The sequence below is a fragment of the Falco peregrinus genome, chromosome 3 (genome assembly GCF_023634155.1).
Source record: "Falco peregrinus isolate bFalPer1 chromosome 3, bFalPer1.pri, whole genome shotgun sequence".
In the NCBI taxonomy this organism is placed as follows: Eukaryota; Metazoa; Chordata; class Aves; order Falconiformes; family Falconidae; genus Falco; species Falco peregrinus.
This window is the reverse complement of record NC_073723.1, coordinates 52241451-52268893: the sequence shown is the minus strand read 5'-3', so window position 1 is coordinate 52268893 and position 27443 is coordinate 52241451. Positions and strand designations below refer to the sequence as shown.

The window sequence follows — 27443 nt, the reverse complement described above, 5'->3', positions numbered from 1 at the left end:
TAGATCCCAAGTTTGAAAGCATTTATCTTGGTACTTGATGTGTATTTTTAATTGCTATTACAATTACAAATATTTCACTTTTCTTTGAATATACACAAACAAAATGTGTTTCCAAACAGATCAAACCAAATGCAAAGTGTTTTATGTTTTATTTTTGTCCTTAAAAGTTTGATCAATTTGCATGTCTTACTAGGGAAAATAAGTAATCAGTTTAATGCAGGTACAAATTATATTATGCTGGTACAGGAATGCAAGGAGATCTTAATGGAGTTGAGAGTCAAGCCATTTACTCTGCCAGGCTATTCTGTAAACAGGTCATGTTTTTCTTTTGAAAAAACCCACTTCTGATAATGCCATCTATCGTATTACTTCCCCTACAACCTGTTCTGCCTCCTGGCTTCCCACCTCTCTTGCCACCTGTCAAGCCATTGGTAATCCTCTTCATCCCAACCTCCAAGTCGTCTTCCCTCTAATTCCAGCTGTAGAGTTGGATGAATTTTTGGCTGACTCATTGAACACATAGTCACAGCAGCCAGGGCAGGCTGGCAGCACATCCAGAAGTGGTAATTCAGTGCAAATCCTTGCTCCATCTCCTCGTCTTGCCTACAGAGTCCCATTTAGGGAGGAAATTTCTGGAGGAGACACATCTTCAAATACAAGAATTTGTGCATGGCTTGCAAGAAGCCCTCTGAGCACATCTCCCATAGACCCATGTCAGTTCAAAACAGAAGTCGTCAGCAAGGTTCAGACCTTCAGCTGGCAGAGCAATCACTTGCACTCACAAGCTTTGAAGCTCCCTGTGAACCATCATTGGACGGGGATGAAATATGCCTTTTGTTAATAAGTTAATTTCATCAAATCATCAAATAAGGCTGTTTGATGATAGTGGCAGAAAGAAACCTGCCTGCCAGGTTTCAAGTTTTTGTGTGAAAGCATGGAGGAATGAATGCTTCTCAGCAAAAGAATGATAAAAGATTTCTTTTAGCACAAGGAAAACTATTTCTTTTCATTAATTTTAGCTTTGAAAATTGCTGAAAATGCATAAATAATACATTTGGCTTGACTATTATCTGGTATATAAAATTTCAGGTCAAGCATAACATTCAGCAGAACAACTGAAAAAAAGTTTTATAGTAGGAAGTGGGTGTAAGCAGAGGAAACTTGCTAAAGTGTTGATGGCAAGAAGCAATTATGTGAGTCTAAGAGACAGTAAATACAATTTCAGAGATTGTACAGCTAAATAAGTAATTTAGGTGGTGAATGGTTGAAAAGGATCCAAGCAAATGTAGGTTCTTTGTCTACATTAAAACTGGTGATGTATTCCTCAATAGAATTAAAAGTGCTGGAGTTCAGAGGCTTTTTTAAAAAAAATCACTCTCCAGGCTTAGGTGAACTCTTCACAGTGCATTTTCACTGAAAGGTGAATAGGTGTCTGCTGAGAGCCATGCAGTTACTCATAATCTGGTGGCAGCTTGGGAGGAATGGGCCTAATCTTTGCTGTTACACTGTTTAATATTCACCCACATTGAAACAATGTATTCTCTGTGAAAAAGACATAAAGTAAGGAGATAGACTGGCAATTTTTCAGGCCACTCACTTTTCCTCAAGGTGGAAATAAATTCCTTGTGCACAAAGCCTCAGCTTTTGTAAGTGGGCATGTAATGTACTAAAGAAGTCATTCATTGTGTTATGTCCAAGAGAAACCAAGCTTTGCCAGAAAGCAACCTCAGCCTGGCCAGGTCTGGCCATACCTATTTCAAAGGTCATTAGTCCTATACTTTTTTTGTTGTACACCATCGTAGATGACTGCTTGGCTTGTATTAGGCATGACTATATGTATATATATATATACACACACATAACAGACTCAGTATAGAGCTTAGAAATAAAATTGGATATCTCTGCCTTGGAAGAAATAGTCCTAATTGTTCTACCCTGCCCCTGGTGGATTGAGCAGGCAGATAAAAAGAGGGAAGGTTTATGCAAATATTGTCCTGGGCCTTGCTGGATTTCCAGTATTTTTCACTGTGTGCTAATTAAGAGCTACACGCAACTCAATGCCTTTTGTGAGGCAGCATCGCAAGGGCATGCTTGGCTCACCGGGCGCACAGAGGCTAGCAGTGGTGGTGTGTAGCTCCAGAGGCGTCACTGAACTGTGTGCTGGCAGCTCTTGATACCAGTACAGGCTGGGGAACAACTGGTGAGACAGCAGCTCTTCAGGAAAGGATATAGGGATTACTGTGGATCTCTAGTTGAACATGAATTGGCAATGTCAAGCTGTTGCACAATAGAAAAGGAAAAAAAGAAAGGCATGATGTTGGGAAGCATATGGGAGTACAGCCCGTAGGAGCAATCTCCGTGTTGGTGAGTGCTTAGCTGGATTCCTGTGTTTGGTTTGGAGCACTGCTCTTCAAGAAAGTGCTGGCCACTTTGGAAGTGGAGAGGAAGGCAGTAAAAATGACCAGAGATCCAGACAACATGCACCAGGAGAGAAACCTGAAAGATCTACGTAGTCTGTGCCTAAAGAAGAGCAGCCTGCTGGGGAGCAAGTAGGAGGCAGGCAGTTTTCCAAGCACAGATAGCAGAGAACCAGCTATTGTGAGAAGGCCAGTCATCTCTAGTCTGTGCCACAGACAAAGAGAAATGGGTCTAAAGTGAAGCAAGAAAGGTGAGGTAAACCCTAGGAAGACATTATGTCTGAAATACACTGCCAGTGGAACTTGTGGAGTCTCCATCACTGGAGGTGTTAGACAAGGCTTTAATAAACACGAATGAAGTGTATCTGACTTTATCTCACAGTGGGAGGTGGATTACATATCTTTTCTACCATCCTTAATGAGTTGGTGATACTGGTGATAATATTGCACATGGAATTCTTGTCTTAATGAAAGACATGCTATCTAAATTATGTTTGGAAAAATCTGCCTGCAGAGTGGGATGCATTTTGCTGAGGTGCAGAGGCACTTACTCATCATATAATTTTCTCATTTGAAATGTTCTTTAGGTAAGTGGTTAAGGCATAAACAGCTGGCTTTGCATTTCAGCTCAAATATCATTGTCCTGAAATACTTGGGAACATCATTTTGTCAGCTGGGACTTGACAGTCCATCCTAAATTTGAAACACGTAATTGGATTCTTAGGATGAAATCTGAGTCCCCTTTGAAGTCATGGGTTTATATTGGGTAAAAATTTCACACTGAAGACAGAGTGGTGTCCACTTGTATGTGCTTTAGCTTTACTGTCCTAGGCTGGCCTGTTGTTTTCAGGACAAGGATACAAGGAGTGGGTTGTAAGAGCGTGTAACCTTTGCTATGGCAAACATTTTGGTGCAGGAGGTGGCCTTTGTAGTGCTCGTGTGGGTGAGTGAGAGTTTACAACAGGCATTACGTGAGATGAATTAATTAATTTTTACTTTTTTCAGGTCATGTCAACAAAACCAATTTACGCCATCTGTTCTAAAATAGAGGCAGTCAGTAAAAAAGCAACACCCATTTTAATTTTTTAAATTACATTTGATAAGACTTCAGGCATTTTATATTCTCTTTAGTGTAATGTAATTTTTTTCCTTTTTCTGTTTGGGGGTGTGTGTTCTCCCCCCAGATGTATTTTTTTGTTGGCCATGGCCTTTAATTTGCATTTGGTATTCAGATAGCTATAACTGCAAGTTAAATGTTTCTCCAGTTACTGGTTAATCCCTCCCAATGAAATGCATACAGAGAAGTCTCCAGGTGCTATGAACTGGAATAGTTCCACTGAAAATACTTTGTCTTTGTTTATGCCAGTATTAATTCAGAGCAAGTTCACTGTTCACAATGTAGCTACTTCAGTTTTAGAGTAGGTGATGGTCAGAATTTCATCCCCCAAAAGAGATCACATTGATGCAAAAGCTCAGTGTAAATCTCAGAGCTGAGAGCTAAAGTTTTGTGCCTCTTAATGTATTGTTGCATTTCACATCCAAATTTCTTTGCCAGCTTTTCTTAACTGTGCAATGACATGCCCTGTGTAGGAATTCCGTATGTATACCTGAGGCTAGAATAAGCCTGCAGGTAAGCACAAACTCCAGACTTTAGGACCACCGATATATCAGTTGTTAATAACCTTACAATGATGTTATAGTTAACACTAGAAACATAGTTAAATTTAAATGATTTGAAACTGCCATTAGAGGGAAGAGGACAGAGGAAAACAGTTTCGTCCTTACAACGTCATGTATTCGTTGACCTACTTACGGTAGAGAAGAAAATATGTCCCTTCCCATTACAGCAGAATAGGTTTGTTCAGCAATTTTATAATGTAGCTGCGCAAAAAAAGACTGGCTTTCCTAACCACTCCAGGAGGATTTGGAAAGGAGAGTAACATTATTTCACACACTACTAAGACGTGTAAGTTCCCGTCCAAGCTAAAACGTTATTAATCTAATCAATTTGGCAGCAAATGCTTTGACTGAGAAAAAAAAAAAAAGGAAAAAAAGAAAGACTTGTATTCAGAGGTGAGTGGAAAAGGGCTGTGCCTGGGCTGCAGCTGTGCAGAGGAAGGTTTTGTGGGCAGTCACTTTTCCTTCATCTTGATCTTCCTTGATGCAAAATCCCTGACATCCCTGAGTCTCCTAGACCCCCTGCCTGGCATCCCTTGCAGCTGAGCAGCCCTGCCTTTCAGACACTGAAGGGAATCTCTGCAGCATGCGTTCACTTCAGCAGGAGTTCCCTGGCATGCTTCATGTCAGGGAATTACTGAAATGCATGAAGAGATGGCGTAGGTCCTTGTCCTGTTGGGATGCACAAACTTGCACTGACACCGAGCCTTTGGAACTGTGTGAGTGTGGGCATGCAGCCTTTGGGACCACCAGGCTGGAAGTGGAGGAGTCCTGAACATCGGTGCCTGCTACAGCACCACCTGTGCATGTCCAGTGTCCCTACCTAAGTCACCAAGCAGGGGGCCAGAGCTGTAGAGCCCACAGCATGTGAAGCACTGCTGGAGAGCAAACCTGAGTGCTCACACTTCTTCACATCTGTATCGTGAGCAAACAGCGTGACACGCAGGTGTCCGGGTTACTTCAGCCATGGGGCATGGTGGTGCCCATGGAGTAGGCAGCACGTGGGGCTTGGGGCGCAGCCTTCCTCCTCAGGACTTGTGCGTGTGGTATTTAATGTTTATTGTCTTATACCTGGGTTAATAAACCATCTTTATCTGAAAATAAACACCTGCAGCTAGTCCTTTCTAGGCCACTCAGGTCACATTCCTGCGCAAGATGTTGTTGGTAATTTAGTGTTGTCAGAGGCATTAGTCACTGCCATAGTATCTTAATAATGCGCGGTAGGAGCCAGCTGGTAATTAACAAATTAAAGATACCATATACATTTTCCTCAAATATTTCATATGTAGCAAAAATAATTAGAAGCAGAGCACTTTGGGTGTTTAAAGCTGTTCGTATATTTAAAACATCTCTCTGTGTTAGGAAATTATTCATTCTTTCAAAGGTCAGCTAGGCCTAATTTTGATGTTGTCCCAGGATTCATAAATATGCACATAGGAGCTGTGAAGCAGGCAGCCTGCCAGAGTCCTTTCTTTTTCTAACCCTTTAATTCTGCCTTGTTTAACATATTCATCCCAATGTCTGTGTTCTGTGCTTGTTTTTAAGAATGGCAGAACTTTGTAGGTCTTAGCTGCTCTCTTTTGCACTTTCATGTCAGAAGTGTCTTGAATTGGAAGGTTACATGCATGTGTGTGTGCACTGCAATCTGTTCAAAAGATGAAATCATCTTGTAATTGAAGCGAAGGAGAGACAAAGCTAACACAAATTGTATTAAACTGCTAAACTGGGAAAGACGTGACAGTATGAATGGAGGTGATGATGGGTTTCATTATGTAGTGCAAGTAAAATATCCAGGTATGGACAAGCTTGCTTTAACTCACTTGGTGCCTCCTTATTTTATCACCAGATGGTGGCCAGCAGTTTCAAATTAAGATGCTCTAAATTACCTGTGTGTGATGGTTGAACAATAGTGCACCTTGTTATGTCTCCCTTCCATGCTGCTTCAGCCCAGCAATCCTTGATCCTCCCACTGCCTGACTCCAGGACTTGGCTCTGAGTATCCCAAGCCTTTGACTCTGCTTTTTCTCTGGGGCAGGATCTGGCCTGAGCACTCTGAGGCAGAAGAGGCAGGGAACAGAGCAATCGATTGGAGGAACATCATTTCTACGGGTAGGGTACAGTTAACTCTTCGTGGGGAGTACTTGGGTACTGGCAGTGGCTTTGAGAAATATGATTTATGTTTGAAAACTTTCTTCCTAGAGAGGAAAAAATACCGTTGAAAATGTGGATGGTTACTTTTTGATACAAAGTCTTTGTCAGACAGTGACAGAGTTTCTATTCCAGCTTTGAACTCATGGTACAGATGCAAGTGGCTGTAACAATGCAATGAAAGGCAGAGAAGAATCTGCTCCATAGTACCTTTGCTCTTTGCTACATTTATTCACCTCCACATTGTTTGATGGAAGAGCACTGGGGATTTAAAAGAATGCGTTTCTGAAGCTTATGAAAGAAAAGGAATTCCATGTGCAATTTCTGTTAAGATTTTTAGCCTCTTAGGGTTGGGGTCAGGCATTTGGAGTGCTTCTTAAAACCCTTTGGTAACTACTGCACGCAGGGTAGAGGTAGAAAAGGTCTGTTAAGTTATTCACGCGATGCTGTTAACAGCATAGACTTGTCTTGTGAGCCCTGAATTCTCTTTTATTGTTGGGGGTGGCTTTTGCTTGGGGGTTTTCGGGTAGTGCTTTGTACTGACTGTTGTCTCAGCAGAAATCCGTCACTGTTTTTACTGTGTAACAGTAGAACATGAAAGGCCAGGCAACACTGGAGTCACATAGTGTGCAGACGTGGTGAGAGAGTGATCCTGCTGACTGCATTCGGGATGGGTGAGAGCGGACATCTGAGAGGCCAGACAGAAATACAGGAACGTGCTGCCCTTTACCTGCAATCCCACAGCAGTGGTGAGAACAGGCCCTTGCATCTCCCAGCCTGGGTGCAAGCAGCACAGCAGATACTTTTTACAGTGCTGCCAACAATCCTTGTCCCTCTGCTGCCCAGACTGAGGAGCCTGTTGAATGCACTGGGCTTCTCTTATTGCTGGTGTTTCTGGATTTCCCCTCAGTACAGCCCAAGGGCAGGGTATGGGGATGGTCTCACCTGGTTCTGCCCATGGCACGCCATTGGTGGCAGCTGGGCATAGACGGGAAGACCTGGCAGTGCTCCTGACATCCACAACTGAGGCGTAGCTGGAGAGTCTCGCCTGTGTATCTCTCCCAGTGACAGAGTAGTGTTTCCTAGCAGGGGAGCTGGTCCCACAGGCAGGGCCTTGCACAACATCCACTTTTACTACAATCAGCATCAGAGAAAATCTTTCACATTTTCCATCCCCTTGAAGCCCTTCATATACACAAACAGTTACACAGACTTCATAATGATTATGTTTAAACTGCTGTATTGATATTGGTAGTAGATTTTTTAAATAATTTTTTAGCCTTTGAGTCATGACCTTCATACTAAAGGTTTTCAAGTGCCATTACATCCCATGGAAGACTAGATTGCTGTTGAGGGGAATGGAAATAAATACCATAGCAGGGGGAAAGAAGGAAGCTGGCTTTCTTCAATCTGATAATTCATGTAATTGGGGAAGGTTGGGGGGTGTCTTTAATACCTGTCACTCTCTTGTACTGATGCTTTTCAAATATTTGGACACAAGTCATGGAGCTTTCTGTTCACCTGGGAATGAAGGCAGACATTCAGTCTGAATCTCCTTAGTTGCTACTTTTCTCACATTACATTGCAGGTTAGTATTTCTGCAATGAGGCTATACAGAAATCTCAGAGTAATTTAAGCTGCAAAGATTTCTCGGTTCTCTAGTTTATTTTGGCAAAATAAGGTCCATATAGCTCTGTATTAAAGGAGCATTTGGATATTGCCTTTAAAGCATTGCCTTTCAGTGCAATTACTAAAAAATAAGCTGTGCATAGCTAAAATATTTTACTTGCTGCATTTCTTATATTCTGAACAAATATGTAATATTAATTCTGGTTGTATAATTTTCTGGAAGAAACCTTTACTTCTGACATGTTTTGTTCTGTGCTCATTGCCTCAATTGTGTAAGTCAGACTTAGGCTGTCCTCTTCAGTTTTTAATTTTTATTTGATATTTGGGAAGCAGTAAGCTAACCTGTGTGTTCTGTCATCAGTCTGGATGACCAAGTAATTCCAGGAAGACTGCAGTTCACCAGCTGATCACTACACTTGCAATTTACTTTTACTAAGATAAATGCCAAAGTCCCACAGCTTAACAATTTGATTCCAAATGCAGATGGCTACATTGATACTCATTTATTTTGTAGTCTTTAGCACTGACAGGTGAGGTTCAGAGTCCTCACCGGCGCTGCATGAGCAGTAGTAGAAGTGCTGCAGTCATTATGAGGAATTTTCCTTGAACTTGGGGGTGATCGGCTGTTAGAGTTGTTCAGCACTCTGCTTACCACATGCTTAGAGAAAGTATTTCCTTTAATTTCAAACAGCCAAGCAAAATGTCATTCCCAGCCATTACCTCAATGTCTTCCCTCACTAAAGTGACACAACAGGTGACTAGATCCTGCTGTGCCATATCTGGCATATTTTGCAGTTGTTTTCTGCTTCTTGGTAATGCTGGGATCTGAACTTCAGGTCATTCCAGCTGCTCTGGCCACTTCTCTGCTCACTGAAATGAAGACTGCTGGGTTTAATCGTTGCTATTTGCTGAGGCTACATTTACATGCATTTACTCTGTTTATAGGATCCCAAACACTATGTGTAAAGATCTGTGCTGGCATTTGTAGTGAGAGTTTCTGTGCTGATGGGAACCCAGGCACGTACATGTATATGTTTTTGAATCAAGTGGTTATGGCGATACGTGCAAGCTTATCTCCTTAGCCTGTTCATTTGAATGTAGTCTTCTGCAATTAATTGCTAGGATGAAAAATTCAATCCATCCTGTTGAGAATTACGTGCGTTTATTCCGTTCATTGTTAAAGCTGGTGCCATTAGGCATGCATCATTTTTGCTTCCCATATACTTTGATATTCTCCTGTAGCACCCAACATACTTTTAAAAACCACTTCCCCAGAAACTGTCATTTCACTGTAATTATAAAAGAACATGCATATGAATCACAAATGAGAATATTACCCAACTAGATGTTCCTAGAAACAGGAGGGCACTTACGTGCAATACAATATATTAATCATTTATAAGGAGTCAGCTATTAAAATGATATTTTTTAAAATACTGTACACTGAGTACAAAGATGATGTGAAAAGCCTTTTTACTGAAGATGTTTCTGGGCTTTTGAAACCTGAAGTTTCCATCATCACACTCTTGTCACAGATTTTGAAAAGGAAAAGCTCAAATATACTAGTTTGGGTGACTCCAGGTTAAGGCACCTCTAGCGTGTGAGTAAACATGCATACATGTGTATATACATATGTACATACATGTATCTGTACGCATATGAGAGTGTATATTTTGGCCCCATTTCTACAAGCTTTTGTCTTTAAAGGAAGTCCACAGTGTGCTTGGTGGTTCTTCATTTAAACAGAACTCCTTATGGGCAAGAGGTTTGCCTGCTTAGACATTTTCACAGTCAGGATCTGTGGTCACTGTAAGCAGATTTCTCAAATGGAAAAAACTCGTGATAAATCTAGCTGAGCTATCGTTTCTTCACAAGGCTTTATTCCTGGGCTGGCTTCAGACTTACATACTTGTAAATGTTACTGATAACAGAAGAAGAGAAAGGAAAAACAGGAATGAAAAAAGCTTCAAACAATCTTGTTTTGAATTGCTTGTGTGAAGATGTGGTGTCCCCACTCCACGTTTGGATGCAGGGCATGTATCTGCAAGATGGCCACATGAGCTCCCCTCTGTCCTTTCCCCAGGCTGGTGAGATGTGCTCCCACACCAGCCAGGAGCTGCAGAGCTCACTTACCACCGCGCTGTGTGCAGTGATGATGCATGTTGTTTTAGCAGCTGCTGAAGCTGAAACCAGCTTAGAGCTGCCTTGTACCTGGGCAGCTCAAGGAGGAAGCAGGAACATTCCCTGGGTGGTGCACATTCGTGATGGAGATGGTAGGGCAGGAGACCTTTCCAGGAGGGTGTCTGGTCTGACTCTTGCTTTTGCAGCAGAATTATTGTTATTAAGAGCCCTGTCACCACTGGGCAGTGATGCAGAGCACTGTTCTGCTGCCCTGGATATCTCACCCTCAGCTCCCTTGATTTGGAGTGAAAACTGGGCAAGGGAAAGGACCAGCTGCACGCCTGCAGTCGTTTTGAGGCAAATGCACTGCATTAAGAATGGAGGTACAGTCTGGGCCACTTTAAATTCCCTTGTTGATGTAAGCCAAAAATAGGAAAAAGCGGGATGGTTTGGGGAATTAATAGCCACACCTGATAACTTAGCTTTTAAATAAAGAACAAGATTTTCCAAATATTGCAGGAAGTGGCAAAAGCAGGAGGAGAGAACAGATTTAACACTTGTAAATTATCTTATTTTTTAAGTGCTAAAGTTTGGGCAAAAGAGATTGCAGTTCTCCAGGGAAGAAAAGTCTTTGTAATGAATAGTTGGTTCCTACCTAAATCCCTTGCACTCATTATACTGGAAAATACAGCAGTTGTGATTCCCGTAGCAGTATTTAAAATGACAGGCGTATTTAAATCTGAGTTTGTCTAGTGAAACTTTGCTGAAACTATCACACCAGCATGATGATAGCATGAGTGCTTTACGGTTTCAACCAAATCTGTTTTGCCTCTGATGCCACCCTGAGGCCCATTGTAGTGAAAAAAATCTGTGGTTCATGCTCTGTGCTTCCAGATTGCTTGCACGTCATTGTGGGGCAGGGAAGGAAGGTGGTCTTTGATGGAGACCAAAGTGAAGGTATCCAAGACTACTTTGTGCTTTAGTCTCCCTCATGGGGTCAAACCCCAAAAGAGATCAGACTGTCTGAGGCTTAGGAAAAGAACCTCCCACCTTCCTGATGCCCTAATGGCTTTTTGGGAAAGGTCGTCCATTCATTCATAAATTAGTTAATTTTTCATTCATGAAATAACCCTGTTTCATGCTCTAGAAATACTGGTAGTGGAAGACGGTGTGTTACACACATAGTTTCCATAGTTTTAAATGCAATATTACCCTTTGTGTCTGATTTTCAGAGATTCTGAGCAGCTGTAATTCTGAATGAAGTCCATGGAGAAGTGTGCATGACAATCACACTATTAAAGTAGCTCTCTCTACCAAGTTTCTCCTGTTTTGCTTTCAGTGCCAGACCTTAGTACTTGCAGTTCAGCTGTTTATTAAAGGAGAGCTCATTATCTTTTGTACCCTATTTATCAAACGTTGTACTTGTAATTTGTCCTTCTTATGTGCTGTCATATGCAATTCATGAGCCAGACCCTATTGAAAATTCATGGAAAAATGCTTGGAAAAGAATGTCCGCTGGAAAACTTATTCAAAGTAAAATTCAACTAGTTGTTACAAAATTGACAGTCTGATTCATTCACCCGTCCAGGGCAGAATGGAAGGTCAAATAAAATTTGAACCCTTGGTAAAGGAGTATCACTTCATACTAGTGTAACAGGCAGTCCAAAGATAGGATCACACATTACTAAAGGTAAGCGGTGCAAAAACCCACTTAGAAATTTAAAAGCAACATCCTGTACAAGTGTGATTGTTGAGTAGGACATTGGTATTATAATCTTCCAAATGACAGATCTATCTGACTGTAATTCATTGTGAAGTAAAGAGTTTCTGGTGTGCTGGGAGTTTTCTGGACCTGATGTGAGAACTTCATAGTTAACTTTATGACCCCAGGAAATTAAATACATTATTGCAATTCTGAATCTAGTCTTTCCCTGCCTGAAGGTACTAAAACTTCTGTAATACTATTTATTAAGCAATGGACACTTAAAAATTCTAAAACTTTGCTTTTCCTTTATAGTTCATGCACACACAACTGCATTGAAGCAGCTAAGAACATGTTGCAAGCTACCTGTTTATTGTTTTTAATTTTGGAGTTAGCAGAAAATAAAAAGTCAAGCTGTTAAGCCTCCACCAGTTTTCAGTTCATTGGAGCTGTTCTGAGAACTGCAAACCGTACGTTCAGAAATGGGCTTCTAAGCAGGATCTTGTGTGCCCTACATGTGTCATTGCAGAAAGACTTTAAATTCGTCTGATGAATTAGGAGAGGAGACTTCAGTGCTGAGAGATCCTCATGGTCCCAGAGACAGATTTGAGGTACAGTCCTGACCACACTGTCATCATGTGGCTCTGGAAATGCTCATTTACTGCCTGGGAAGAAGGAATTGTTTTCCTCCTCTGTCTCTAAAGGTCAGTCTGTGTGAAACCTGCTCCAGTTTTCCTTTTGGCATACAAATAAAATTGCCTGTTGCTTTTCCAGGTATCCTTTTTCTTGTATCTAATCCAAGCACACATCTCAGGTTTCTTTTTCATCTGCTGAAATATGACTGTGATAATTTTATCTCGACAGCCTGTATGGCTCCACTCACGTTTAAGCGGCAGTCTGACTGGCTGTGGGTTTCAGGCACATGGCCTTGGTAGAGATGCAGGCTATCAATGTTACAAAAACTTTCTGTGTTGGAGTGATGTGCATGTGCATGCATCTGATACAGCTTTGTAAGGCCATGGCAGACACAAGAAAATGTCCTTTGGTGTCTCTCACTTCCCAGACTGACCACGGAACAATCTTACAGGCCTTGTCCAAGTTCAGCCAGCAGCTCTGCCCTCTGCCTCCTTTCTGCTTCCCTCCTCTTTATTTTTCTGCTCATTTTCAGTTCACTAGAGAGTAGTTGATAATGTAATCTGCAATAAAAAAAAAAAGTAAAGTCCTGACTATGTAATAGGTTGGTAGCACCGCCAATTAGGAAAACTGCCCAGCAGTTCCCATTGTAGTACCCTGGTTTTCAGGGTATTTGTGAAACTTTTAACGTTTGAGCTGGAATTTTTCAGGTCAGCTGTTTTCCTCAGCCCGAGTATTTTTGGAATATCTCAGCTCAAGTGATTCAGTAAGACTGAGAACAAGGCTAGCATAAAAATAAGTTGTTTTCTTCACCTTAAAAGAAACGTCATTTTTTTTCTTCAGTGTGCTTTAGTATTCTTGTACTTTGGAGTAGTGACGTAAACTTAAGCAGAGCACATGACCTTTGCATGAGGAGTACTTCTGTTATTTGTCACTGTGCAAATCTGCCTACATTTGTCCTACACAGTAGCCCTCAAGGGAAATAAATCCTGAGCAGCTTACCCATGCTAAGAACCAGCTGTTTTGAGTGAAGGTCTTTGATGGATCCAGCCCCTCTGCTGGAGAGTGTCCATGCCTGCTCATGACACCTGAGTTGCTCTTTGGGCCTTGAGCATCTGGCAAGCTTTCCGCTGTATTTGTCTTCGCAGGGCTTCAGGAGACACAGAGCTCTGGTATCTAGTTTACAAGACTGGTGCACTGAGTGAGGAAGTGGTTGCGAAAAGAAATGTGTACCGAGGAGTCAAAGACTGTACTCGTAAGTCTTACACACAACGAGGGCAATGCTGCAGTTTCCCCAGCAGCCTGAACTTTGGCACCTCCTGTGTCTTAAATGCTGAGGCTGCTAAAGCAAATAGACACGTGAAGTTCTTGTTACCTAATTCCTCTGGAATAATTCTGAATATAACGTGGCACGGTCCTTGTTTTATTGAATAAAGGTGACAAAGCCTCCAATTCTTTGTAGTAGTTATACTGCCTAGCATACAGAACAACCTTGATCGAGGATGCCATAGTACTTTTGGCTTTCACCTATTACCCCATGAGGTACATGCAGCAAATACACTTCTGGCAGCTCTGCGGCAGGAGCGGGAAAAGGATCCTTCTTGTTCTCAGGCAGCACTGTCTCCGGGGAAAGGAAGTGGCTTACATTCAAAGTTCACTTCCATTTTGGTTTATGAAGAAGTGCTTTTCAAAACTTCTGGGTTTCTACCATACATCCACCCTTAGCTAAACAGATCTCAAAGGGAAAACAACAAACAGAAGGAAAGAAAATACATGAACATTTTGAAACCTTGGTTAAGCAGCATTGGCCAGTATTGAGTAGAAAATCATCCTGCTGTCATCAGTGTGTCTGATGTTAGGATTACATCTCGTCTCTCCGTTTTTTTGTTGTTGCTTTTCTCTTTTAACAATCTCCCTTTTCTTCAGGAACAGCCTTTTGATTCAGTTTCTGTTTTGTTCAGTGTGGTCAGATGAATGTTATTTTCCACTTATTATATGCCCCATGCTTACTGTATTTTACACACATGAATAGGTTTGCTTGAGAACAATGTGAATGTTGCATGGTAGGGGGAGCAGAGAGTTAATATTGTTTACTGAGCAACATAATGCTTTTGGATACATTTCTCTGTTGATCCCCCAATCCTCTTACGTCTGCCTAAATAAATTCTTTGTCATGGAAAATAACTTCACAGTTTATAACACTGTGAGATCACTTCCCCCTCAAAAGATCTTATTTATATAGTCCTTTATTGCTTTCAGACTCACTACTTCTGCTCCAGTTTCCTCTCTGGTAGTAGTGGTTTAAGGATAACTAATAGGCAAAGTTTGCAAGAAATAGTGCTTTTTACAAAGCCAACTTGCACCTGTTGAAAATAAAAACAAAATTCTGGCAAATGTAGTGGTGGCATTTTAAAGAGATACACAAATCAACAAGTCCTCTCCCCAGTTATCTGTAGTAAAAAGGCTTTGGGATTTTTTTTCTCACCTCTTTCACAAGATTTTCTGTGCTCGCTTCTCCTGCCTTTCACCTCACTGGACCTCATGTTTCTTGACTACTTGATGAAAAATATTTTGGCCAAGGCATAAAGACCATGGAGAGGATATGAATACATCATAGCGACTCTACCTCTACAAACAGTTTCCAAAGTTATAAAGCTATTAAACAACTGGACAACTGAAAAAAAGAAAACCCATAGTTAAGTGGTTTACTAAAGGCATGACCTTTTATTAATGCAAGGCAGATTTCCCACTATGGGGAAATACATCTTTGGAAACAAACAAAAAGAAGAAATTCTGCATCCCAGCAATTTGCTGCAGACAAAGGTTGCCTTCCTGACTTCTTCAGGGGCACAGTCCACTTCACATGCTGTCATTTGCATATTAAACCACAAGTCTTGTTATAGCAATGTATTAAGGGGTTCAGAAAGTTATACTGGGTTCAGTCATTATTTAAATATGCTCTGGGCTTTCCTACCTGAATAAATGGATTGCCAGCTGCTCAGACAAAAATACTTTAATTAAGATGGGAGAGTAACTGGTAGGTTCCATGAACAAACATATTTCCCGGATTTTAGATAATGCAGGAAAATTGTGAACTTCATGTTACAAAAAGGAAAGATGCTGAATGGAATGAGCTGATGTGCAGATAAAAGCAACTGTGAGCTTATATTGCTGTTGCAAGTGGTTTCATGTGTACAGAAATAACTGCTGTGCAGGCCAGGCTGGGTGCCAGTGTCATCTCCTCTGCTTGTATGGTGCTGAGGTTGCCAGCGCTTACCCTAAAACTGACATAGCTGTTGGCACAAGCCTAGACTCCCAGTGGTCACTTTGATGTCTGAAATATAATACAGCGTATAGGCGACTTCTTTACAAAAAGAACAGCAGAGATACGAATCCCTCTGTGTCCATGATGAGAAGTAACAGATGGGTGAGAAAGGCACCATGTCTGCTGGAGGCCAGAGAGGGGAACAGGAGGGCAGAGCACAAGCACAATTTTGCTGTTGCTGTCTTGCCGCTTACCAGAGCCCTACCACAGCATTTTGTTTGCAAACAAAATTCAGGTTTCTGTGTACAAATGGTGTTAGAAACAAAGGCTTAAAAGAAAGGGGAGGGGAAATCCTAGATTCCAAAGAGATTTAGAATCTTGGCTGTGTAAAATTGCAAGTAAAATCCGTGACTGTTACTCTCCAATCATACGAATTGAGTGGGCTTTAAACAACAAAACTGTTTCAGTGATCAGCTGGGAAGTGGATTTAGGATGTCAACTCAAATGGGCTTACCCTACTGACATTAAATGTAGCTTTGGAGATGAAACTTTACCTCTGGCTGCATGCTAATGGAAGTAAAACTCCCGCTCTCAGATGAAATATGTAGCTCGCAGGATATGTGATACCGTGAGATGTGCTGCTCGTCCCAGGAATTCGCACCTTACGCAGCAGAACAGAAAAAGCATTGTAGGCACTGCACGAAGAAATAGATACAGCTCATTCACAAAAAGCACCATTGCTAATGTCATCGGTTAATAGGCAGCACAACATATACCAAAACTACTACTTTGAAAAATGGTGGTGTTTGAGGTTTTTCTTTCTAGATAGAAGGATGTGGTAATGTCAGTCCTTCGATACTCAAGAACAGAAGCTAGTATTATTAAGAGCATCTCTGTTTTCATACTCTACTAGAATTTTTCCTACCCACTTTTTTTTTAGTACCACCTCTATTCATTTAATAACCTCTGTTTGGAATTAAGGATACTTTAATTTAAAATATTGATTCTTAAAGAAACTATTAAAACTGAAGTACCTTTTATGAGACACAGCAGCTTTTTACGAGTTCTGTTTACACGTTATCTAGGCTTGCCAAAGACTGTGCATATCCCAGAGCATATTTCATTGCTAGACAAGAAGGCCAGAGTTTGCCCTAATCATGTCAGATTCTGGCTGCTGAGAGCACCTTAGTGTGCATCTTGTTTGTAAAAAAATTATCACCGAAACAGTGAGTGTAAGGGATACGATCTTCATCAAAGTAGCTGTAGTTCTGAGCAACCTGTGTCAGGATTCTCGCTTATGGCTATGGAGAGCATGGACTGCAAGGAAAGCTGAAATTCTTTCAGATAAATCAGCTAGTCTGATTACCATTACTTTTATTTTAGAGGGAAAAGGCTGATTTTGAAACATGAGCTTTCCTAAGCAATGTGTCAGTTTTAAATCATTTTGGAAAGAGCTCTGGCATCCAGATTCATACATCAAGCTGAAGAGGTAGAGACCTCATACTAAATAGCTCACTGACTGAGACGCTGAGGCTATGTCTATTCTAGTAAACACACCACAGAGATGCTTCTGGCACTGAGACAAACTAGCACGGCACAGCATGTGTCCATACCACTGAGCTCAGTCTCCAGAGCGGGGTGGCCACAAGCAAACAATCTGCTGGAAAGGTCTCTGGCCCCTACAAACTCCCAAACTGTGCCTAGGAGCCCTCGGGGGGAAGGAGGGCTGTCTAGGGCTAAAACTGTGCCAGGGACTGCTGTAATGCTCTAGTGGTAAAGGCAACAGCTTCAGCTCCCGGGAGTGCTTCCTTGCCCAGTTTCACTTACTAATATAGACAGTCTTATCAGGGAGATGGAACCACCTAAAGAAGAAGCAGTGGTTTGGTTGCCATCACTCGCCATTGTGTTGCAAGGCATCGGTTATGAACCCCATTGCACGCTGTAATAGATTATTCAATAACTCTGGGCAAGCTGCCTCCCTAACAGCTCCCAAGTTAAGTTGGAACAAATCTGCCTTGGGAAATGCCAGAGCCCAGCTTGACTGCGTGTCTTCTGCTGGGCAGGATCTTGCTATCAGCAGGGTTTTTCAAGAGACATTACACATTTGCTTTCAAAAGCGATGAAAATATTTGTGGGAAAATCTTGCCATTGGATACAAAAAAGTTTGTCTCCTGGGCCCAGTGCTATAGTCAGTGTGTTTCAGTAAATCACTGATGCCCTAATGTCTGGCATTACTTTTTTTTCCAGATACAGAGGAATTTGGAATTCTGTTATCTCTGTTTACAAAGAAGTATTTATATCGGTACCTTTTACTAGTACCTCAGTGCATGTAACATGGTGATGTCACTGTGGTTTAAGTAACAACATGTAGCACTGCTGTCCCGGACATGCCAGATACTACTGCTGCACGTGTGCAAAAAGCTAAATGATCTGGATGGGAAAATTTGGTTTCAGAATGATACTGAGCTTCCAGGGATTGTGCCAGGGATCAGTCCTAGTTGATCCAAATTGTGTCGGGATGTGCTTGTATGTAGGTGCAAGAGGAATCACAGTCAAGAGGTAAACTAAAGGACCCGTACTGCACAGCACTCGTTCCTTTTCAGAGGAAAGTTTTCCGGAGTCATGGCTGTAAAGGAAACATATTCATGTGCACAATTCTAAGCAGACAATTAATCCCACACAAACTCTTAAAATTAAGTGCATAAAGTTTGTATCCATTTCTGTTATGTGAAGATCTGTTTGCTGGTAGCCCATCTTGTTGAAATAGCTGTACTCAAATACCATAATAATGGGCATTGTGGGGAAGCTTAAATGTAGTAGAACTGCCCATCGTTCTGTTTCTGCCTAATTCACTGATGTTATCCACAATATCCAAAGGCATGAGGAAAAAAAACCCCACTGCTGCATAGGCCAGCTGAAACTGCTGAGCACTCTGCAGTTTAATAGTAAGAATAAAGAGAGTGACATTTTTGTGGAGGTAGATTTATTTCTTTTCTTAGAAATAAATTCTGTGCTGAGTAAGCAGGCAAGGTCTGTAGTTTCCTTAGTATAAATAAAAAATCTGATTTGACATATATATTAGTTTCATGCTTTGGGCTAAAGTTTCTAGTTTAATTTGCAAATATTTTCGTTTTCCTTAGGGAGAAGAGTCCTTCTGCTCATCTTCTTCGTCTTGTAATACGGGAACTTTGGTTTCCAGTTTAGTGTTTGTAGTTTTATGCTTCTATAGGGAATACTTCTGTAGTGTGATCAAATGCATTTTAGCATATTCTGATAGTGGTGATTTTGCATGTAAATCGCCATCATTGGGTTTTTGAAGTGTCAGGCAAAGCAGAACTTTCGAATCCAGCTCAGGACTTGATCCACAGCCTAATATGGATGTAGAATGTATCTGGCCTCAGCCTCTCCGAGCACGTTTGGAGCCTGCCAGGATCTCACTTTGGACGGTTTGCATGATGAATTCATCCTAAGCAGTAAACAAAATGTGGTTAATGCTCTAAATAGACTGCCCTGTTGCCTGGGTTCCGTGTGGTTCAACTGTTACTTAACTACAGTAACAAGATTTTTTTCAAAGCAGAGAATTAATGTTTCAGCTTTTTGTTGTGTCCGTGTAGAGCCATATAGCAGAACTGTGGCACAGTGAAGCAGCTGTTTTACTTAAAAAAACTTTAAACTTTGAAGATCAATTTAACTCTGTTTAATGTTGCTATTTGTCCTAGCATTTACAAATTCCCTGCTTTAAAGTTTACCCTGAGAATGATTTTGTAAATGTAGTACTATCATGCTAGGAAGAGGTGAGCACTTCCTGGGTAGGACATTGGTAGTCCCAGGTACGCGGCGTGGGGAGGCGCTGCTTGGGCAGGAGGCTGGAGCAGATGACATCCAGAGGTCCCTTCCAACCCTAACCACTGTGAATCTGTGACACAGTTCAGTTGCTGTCTCTGTAAGGCTGCTCCCATTCCTGTGAGAGCAGCCACCTGAACATGGATGTTAACCACCAGAACCAAACTACTTAATTTTGCCATTGTTTATTGTCACCAAGAAAGTTCATTAAAAATCAAAATCTCTCTTCATTGCCATTCCAGACATGCATGGTGGTGATTGCTCCTCAGGAAGCCTTAGGTCTGCATTCTCTGCCATGCAGTGTGTGGCTGTATGGGTGAGCTGGTACTGGGAGGAGATCTGCACGTTACAGAACAGCTTACCTGAGCGGTGTTAACAGATAATACTATCGGTAGGAAAAGTCCTTTGGCTCCTAGGAAATGAAGCAGCGCTTTCTCCTTTCTATAAAATACAGTTCAAAAAGGAAAAAAAAAAAAAGGCATCCCCTCTGGAATGTTACTTCTAGCCCTTGTTTGGTTGTTTTAAATGGAAGGTCTAGAGGGAGGAGCCTGGTTTTGCTTGTTTCATCCGATGCCCTTTGGTAGGAGGGACTCTCTTGCTAAGTTTTGTCTCTGACCTGCAGAGTTAGTAACCGGCTCACCTGTCTCCCCTGTTCTGCTCCAGCATATTGAACCTGAGAGCCCACCAGAGAATTACACAAGCTGCTTTTTCTGGAGGGATGACTTACCTCCAGCGAATTCCCAGACCTTCCCAGATAATGAGAAACTCTTCCATAATTTCATGTGAGTGATCTCTGACCACCATTAAACACATTAGTCGTGTTTAACCAGTGTAGTTGCTTTCCACCGTTGTCCCATGTCATGGAATTACTGACCACCAAGCCCTGTTGATGTCCTTAGCGTTTCATTTGTAACGGCAATGGAGTCATTGCCTAATCTGACTAATTGCTAGTAAGGCCAAATTGGGGGGTGGGGGGCGGGCAGAAAAAGTGTGTGTACATTGTTATGATTGAGATAGAATTTGTGTTATTTCTGCTGCTATCCCAAACAGAATTAGCCAAATTAATTGTTTTGGAGTTGTGGGAATGTAGAGTTTTTTATATGAAACTTCATCATCATCTTTAAGGAAGCAGTTAATTAACTCTTGAAAGCTAAATTATTTGGGGGGGTGTACTGCATTTAGGATTTTTGTGACACTTAATGGATCTTGGATAGATCTAACTTAATCTTAGACTGTTTCTCCTGTCATTTCATTCCTTTCCTGGTGTACCTTTAGCCCCAAACGCAACACCATTGAACAGACTGCATTGCTAGCAGGTAAATACTTTGGAGAGGGACCTGGTTTACTGTGAAGACTGTGAGACACTCTGAAAATAAACAGTACAAAATAAAAGGAGGGGAAAAAAGTATTAAAAAAAAAAATGGTGAAATATGTTTGTCTGTGTAGTCCTTGAAAATGGCAATGTAGTTCTTTATTTTGTCCAACCATTACTGAGTTCTTCTGTAACACCAGGGGTACCCATAGTGTTGCTGTAGGTTAGTGTTTCATTTTTCTGTTGTTCTCACCAATGGTCTGTGTGTGCTTTACTCTGTCCAGGAAATTAACTCTGCCTAGTAAAGAAGTGTTCAGATGCGTTTCGTAAACATCATGTTTTGTCCTCAGTTTCTATGAATTAGAAGGTGTTTATTAGGTACCCTCATTCACCAATACCTTAGTGCATGGTCCTTTATACATCTTTCAAGATAACAAAGCAATTGATCAAAAATACTCCTCTGCTGATCTCATTCTTCACTGTGTTGCAATGGAAAGAATTGATGCAGAAGGACTAAAGATAAAGAAAAAAAGGTAAAACTAATTCTTATTTAACAGAAGTTATTAATGAGGAAATTTGGTAGAAAACTATTTTTATAGGTGATGAAATTCACAGTTGTTCTAATGCACCAGAAAAATGCCAAAGGTTGGCTGCAGAGTAAGTAATTACTGAGAAGATGGGAGAAGGTGGATATTCTGTGTCTCGTGTTATGATTTTGACTCTTGGTCCAGTTTAGTTTTCTGCAATATTTGCAAGTAGCTTTCAAGTTATGGCCAGTAAGCCCAAAGGTTTATTATTTTTGTTATGATGATGATGGTGAGTATCTTTGTCATTGTTACTGATAGGTGGTAAAATTAGAATCCAATTTTTTTTCCAATTATTGACTAGTTGGAAATGAAAATAATTTGTGTGTTCATTTTTAAAATCAACTTAAAGGATTTTTCAATAGGCTAGGGTTTGGGGCCGTAGCAGGGCCTTGTATACGCTTAAGTGGTCTTAGGAGTTAAACAGACCAGGTTAGTTGCGTATTCAGAGTGAAAAGCTAAATTAACCAGTCCCTTAAGGAATCTGACATAGCTATGAAAAACAGATAAGGAGTTTTTGTAATTCAGGCTTTTGGCTTGAGAGAGTACTTTTAAGAGGCAAAATAGGTAGGTAAGGAAAATCACCTCTGACCCGGTGTTGCCCCAGAAAGCTTCTTACTACCTTGCTGGTGAATCAGGAGGGTACCAGGGTGTACCCCTGAGCACACCTGTGGCACCTCTGCTGGGCGCCTGGCACAGTGGTCCCCGAGTGCCCCGGCAGCTGCTGGTGGCTCCCCGCTTGCCTCGACCCCTTCCTCCATCCCACTGTGAGCAGAGGAGGTCTCCTCGTTCAGAGCACTTTGATTGCTGCTTGGTTTATTCACTTCCTTTCAGGCCAGATTCTGCTCCTTCGGTAGGTGTAAGCCAGAGCAAACCCGCAGCTGTCTCCAGCTCTCTTCACCACCCCAGGCCGGCAGGCAGGCAGATGCTCCTTGAATTGATGCAAGCAATGAGGAGACTCCCCTCCAGTATTTCAGCACAAAGAATCCACCCGCAGCTACATTGCCATGCTGGAAACCGCTTTAAAACACCATTTTGCATACAAATAAGAATTTACTGGTGGGAAAAAACATATCTGGTGTAGGTTAGTTGCAGTACTGAGTGGCCAGGGCCAGTCTCACAGGGCAGTAGCCTGCTCTGGCCACAGCAAAATGTATCATGGGGACCTGCCCAATGCCTTTTTGGATGGGGGATGTGTTGGATCTCCTAGCAGCTCCTGTCCTGGATGTGCGTGGAGAGCAGGGTGGGCATGGTGTGGAGGGAGAGAAGCCTTGCCTGTGTAAGAGACTGGGACACTGGCAAAGTGTGTGCCTGAGGGTGGGAGCTGAGTGTCCTTTCTGTGTCCAGTAATATAACTAGTGTAGCAAGAGTTATTTGTTGACTTGAGAGGGATCATATTTTCCATAGAGCACCAATACCCAGGCCAGTCTTTTTTTGAACTTTCTGTAAAAATTGCCAAGGACAGAGAGAAAATAAATTGGAGGGAAGGATGGGTTGTAGCACATACCAGTGAAACACTGTTTCAAGTAACTCTTTGAAGGCTTGTTTTGGCCTCTTGAAAGGAAGCAGGAATTCACGTGTTTTATTTTTAGCTTGCAAGGGAAGAGTTATTTAATGTTCCTTTATATCTCATCTCTGAAAATGTTCTCACTGAGGCAGGATCTACAGTCTTGGAGCTAGTTAACCCAAGACTTGCCTGCCTGTGAAAATTTATTTTTTACAAAGGGGAGTTACTGAAATTGTTTTTCCCTTATAAAATTTTAAGTAGAACCAATTCCAAATTCCAGAATCAGTAGAGTGTTAAAATACTTTCTGCTGCTGGCAGTGATCTGTGATTCACAATATATAGTCAGGTGCGTTTTGCTTTCAGGAAGTCATAAGTTTTTTCAGAATTTTATTGCGGAGTTGCTTTTGTTGACATTTGCTTTGATTTTGGCTCCTGTAAATTATATGCAGTTCAATTACTTAAATTTTTCTAGAAGAATATTTTCATTTCGGGATTTGAATAGTAGTGCTGTGACTGGGCCTTCAATCTCTAAGCAGAGATGGAATGAGCTATAAATGAGTTCGTGCTGAAAAAACCTCTCTCACTTTTTTCTCTCCCCTCCTCCCTGGTCTCTGAAATTCAGTACCATGGCTCATGCTTTAGGTACCTGAAAATCAGTGAAATATTTATGATACTTCATTGTCCAGCAGTTGCGTCTTGAATGGGCTTGCAAGATGTTGCTGGTCAATACTCACACTGCTTGTCCAGCACTCTTGTGTCAACAAACATCTCTGATGCATCTTAAACTCCTTGGGAGCCTGCTTTTATTTTCCTTGCTTTTCTTTCCCGTGAGGTAGCAGAACAGTGTCAGCAGCAATGAAATGAGAGCTATCATCTTCCCGAATGGGTAAGACAATCTGCAAAGCATGTATTAAAAATAAAACAGGAAGTCAGCGATTATCAATTTTTAGCAAACACATTTCTACCAATCTTCAGACTGATGCCTAATGATAACACAAGGAGAAGCTCTGCGTCTAGGCAGTGTAATTTCTAGTTATTTGTAGTATCTTTTCCCCTCATTAAGGCATGGGCTGTTTTTATTTTAAGGCATAAGACTTTTAAGAATAATAACAGAGGCCTAGTGTTGCTTGTAAACAGTGCGTGTTGAACAGCATGGCTGGGATAAATAGGTATCGGGTTAAAAAAAAAAGGAACGTCCTTTTATTGTGCATTTACAGTTTGCTGAAGTAAAATGCAGCATATGGCAACATTAGCAAGGAAGAAGTCACGCCTCTCAGAGACTCTTCCCTAGCTTAAGGAATTAGTAATTGCTTCCCACCCTCATAAAAGAAAATTACTGGCATCCCTGTGTTGAGTGGTGTGCATGTGGGTGATGGGAAATAAGGCTTCCTCCAGACCTGACCACCTGCTTGAGGAGCAGTGATGGTGGTGGGAGGGAAATCCACCCACCAGTGAGCGGTGTTGATTGATGTCTGTTTTCACTGCCGGAGGGGAACCAATGCTCTGCTGCATGGGGAGCTTCTCCTTTGTGCGTCTCTTTTCCCCTTGAGAAGAACCGAGAGTGTTTATTTGGACCCTGCTGCAGAGGAGAGGGAACAGCCTGCACACCTGCCAGGAAAGGGAATCCTAAACAACTGCTCCCGCTCGGAAGAGATTGGGAGCTGGGCCAGACATTTCATATGTGGATGATTAAAATTAGACTCCTGCATCCATATGTACGTTCTCATTTTGAAAACACTGCCTGGCTCTACTTCTTTTCTCCCCTGCCTTTTATGTAGTCCCCTAACGGGTGCATGCTTCCTTCTTTCCTGTAGCTCTGACAGTGGCCCTTGTACTCACTGAAAGTACATTTATCTTTCCTTTCTATAATCACACCTGATCACAGGCACAGGAACACAGCTTCTGTCTTTCATTTTCCACTAATATTCCCTTGACAAGTATCTTTCTGAAATGAGAAGAAATTATAATCACTCCTTTGGAAAAACAGCCAAGTGTGGAAGTAGACTTGGCTCTCTGCCTCTCCTCCTGTGCTTCTGCCTGAGCAAACTGAGACCTTCCTGCGCTTGCTGATCCAAAGACATCCAGGCCTGGCTGGAAAGGCATCCCATGGAGGAAGGGGAGAGGGTAGGCAGACCGGCACAGCATTTGGCTACAATGTGCTTGTCTGCAAGCCTGTTCTGTTCACAAGCTCAAACCACCAAAGGATAAAGAAGCAGTAAGGGAGTGAGTGCATAGCTGCATGACCTCCAGTTGCGAAGAATGGAGACTTGCAATGAGCCGTGCAAAACTGTTGGTGCAGGAGGACTTTGTGCCAAATTTCAGCTTTCTGTATCCTTTCAGCTGGATAAGTGCACAGAGATGCTTATCATCATTAGACAGTGATTTGTTCCCAAGAGCTCTGAAGCATGCATGCAAAGACCCTTTCTAAAGTACTTCTAGAAAGAAATCCTCATGTCTCGAAAGACTTTTTGACATTCCCCTCTTAAAAGCTCTTGGTAGGAAAATGAAGAGACTTCCTGGAATTAGCAACTCCTAGGAAACCTGTATTAATGCGGCTGTTTTATAAGCAGCCAGGTGTCGGCATCCTCCTGCTTCACAGTGTGTACCCACTGCAGAGTTTAAGCACCCACAGTGGGAGGAGAGAGTCAGCCCGGGGGGACCTGCACTTCCCTGAGGGCTGATCGGTCAGGTCATGATTCTGCTCCGGGCAAGGAGACAGCACAGCCTCCACTGTGCCCTGTGTGCTTGCCTGGCATGGGCTTGCCCATCACCTTGCTGGTTGCAGGGCTGTCCTGGTCCTGACCCTTGCATGTGCACTGCTGTACAGGTGAGGAGCCACCCCTGTACCTTTCCTGGGGAAAAAACTGCTCACACAGAAGTGCTGAATTATTTTCCCTGTAGAAGCACATCTTGGATGGTAAATTGAGGCTTAAGTCTTCCAGCCATGGTCCCAGCTGGGGCCTGGTGAGGTTGCATGGGGACCCCTGCACTGGGTTTCCTTTCATCTGGAAAAACTGCAGGCTACTGGGTACAGGCCAAGGCAGAGAGAGGAGGCAGCTGATGCACACCCTGTTCTTGCCCTAACATGGAGTGAGGACATGGCTGCAGGGCACACAGAGATACAAAAGCTTTTTTTCTTTTTTAATATCAAAACTAAGAACAAAGCACCTCCACTAGCAAAGTGGAGTTTATAGCTTGCTTCAGCCTGGAAAAAGGCATTTCAGAGCAAATAGTACTGGCACTGTCTCCTAACAACCCTGCAGTGTTTACTGGAGGTAGTTCATCTCAAGCTGTTTTTTCATTCCTGCGTTTTTTAAATTGTCCTCCCAGACCCACAAAATTAAACAAACGCAGTGACTTCATAATGAAACATCCCAATAAAAAAACTCAAGTGAAATTTGTACATTTTTACAGAGCAGCTCCCAAAAGCCTGCCAGTCATTGTAGTTTTAAGAGGACTTGCAATTTATGCATAGCCTCTAAGCATCTCCTCCATCAATAAGAGTTTTCTGATGTTGTATGGAGAACAGGGATATATTCGAGGTATAGTAAATGGCATTCTTAACATTACAGATGCAACTGTTCATTGTATACAAGCAAGAGGACAAGGTACATGTAGAAGAGATTTCCAGAATTACTAAACTCCTGTTACTGTCACAAAAATGCTGGCAGCCAAGCAGAGCGGAGAAGTCAAAATAGGTGCCTCAGAGAGCAAAAGGGGAGCTGTGGGAGCTGAACCATCTGTACATGCGTAGCGCCCGACAAGCCCCTGTACTTGCTGGCTTTTGCCCGGGAAGGCTGTTGCAGCCTGTCTCCCCACAACCAAAGGTGTAAAAGTCATTACATTAGTGAGAGAGGAAGCTGGAAATCATATACAAAGGAAGGAAGTTTTTTGAGAATCAGGTTTCACTGTTTCAGCTACTCAAGGCAAACCTTGTTTATAATAATATACTGTCTATATTAGGTGTGTATCTGTATAGGTATGTGTATATATGCATGCAACATAGGTGTATGAAGAGAAGGAACTTTCACTGTGCTCTGTCAGCCTAAAGCACATTGCTTCTGTTTCTTCCTGAGCCCTGCGACTTCCTTTTAAAAAAAAAAAAGGCATTAAGAAACTCCCAAGGTAGAGTGCGTGCAAGTGTGTGTGTGTGTGCGCGAGGGAGTATGAGTAACTTATCTTCACATTTAGCTGGAGCCTTGGTATTGTCAAAGCAGCTGAATCACTCACTGCCTGTGAGCTGCCATCTTTGCCATGGTGATAATTTGACAGCATGCCAACATTGCTGCCTACTGTCTCTGAAGAGCTGACCTTGTAACAACATCAACACTCTTTCTTTGGCTTTTGCTGACATCCTCTAGGCTCTGGAAACTGTTTTCAAAACAAATATATAATGAAGTATTGTGCTTGTAAAAGCAATTGTGTTTCTGTCCATCAGATTATTTTAGGGTGTCTCACTTGCTGAAGAGCAAAACAAAGGAAAAGGCAGGGAGGATGGGACTCCAGATAAAGTGAAAGGCTCTCCGTGTACAGGAATGCTTGGAATCAAAACTAATCAAAGTAACCTTCTCAGAATCAGAAGTTAACAGTAAAGTGGCAACTTAC

At 42.0% G+C, this 27443-nt stretch overlaps 1 protein-coding gene across 7 annotated transcripts in view; it reads left to right on the top strand.

The window, feature by feature from the left end:
* DTNA (dystrobrevin alpha) overlaps window positions 1-27443 on the top strand; it is a 234481-nt gene that overhangs the window by 50080 nt on the left and 156958 nt on the right. Inside the window, exon 1 of one of the 7 annotated variants that reach the window (XM_055799737.1) lies at window positions 6144-6203. The exons of the other annotated variants lie outside the window; for them this stretch is intronic. The gene's annotated coding sequence lies outside the window, so the exon portion shown is untranslated. Of the gene's footprint in view, window positions 1-6143; window positions 6204-27443 lie in introns of those variants that run through there. 7 annotated transcript variants of the gene reach the window in all.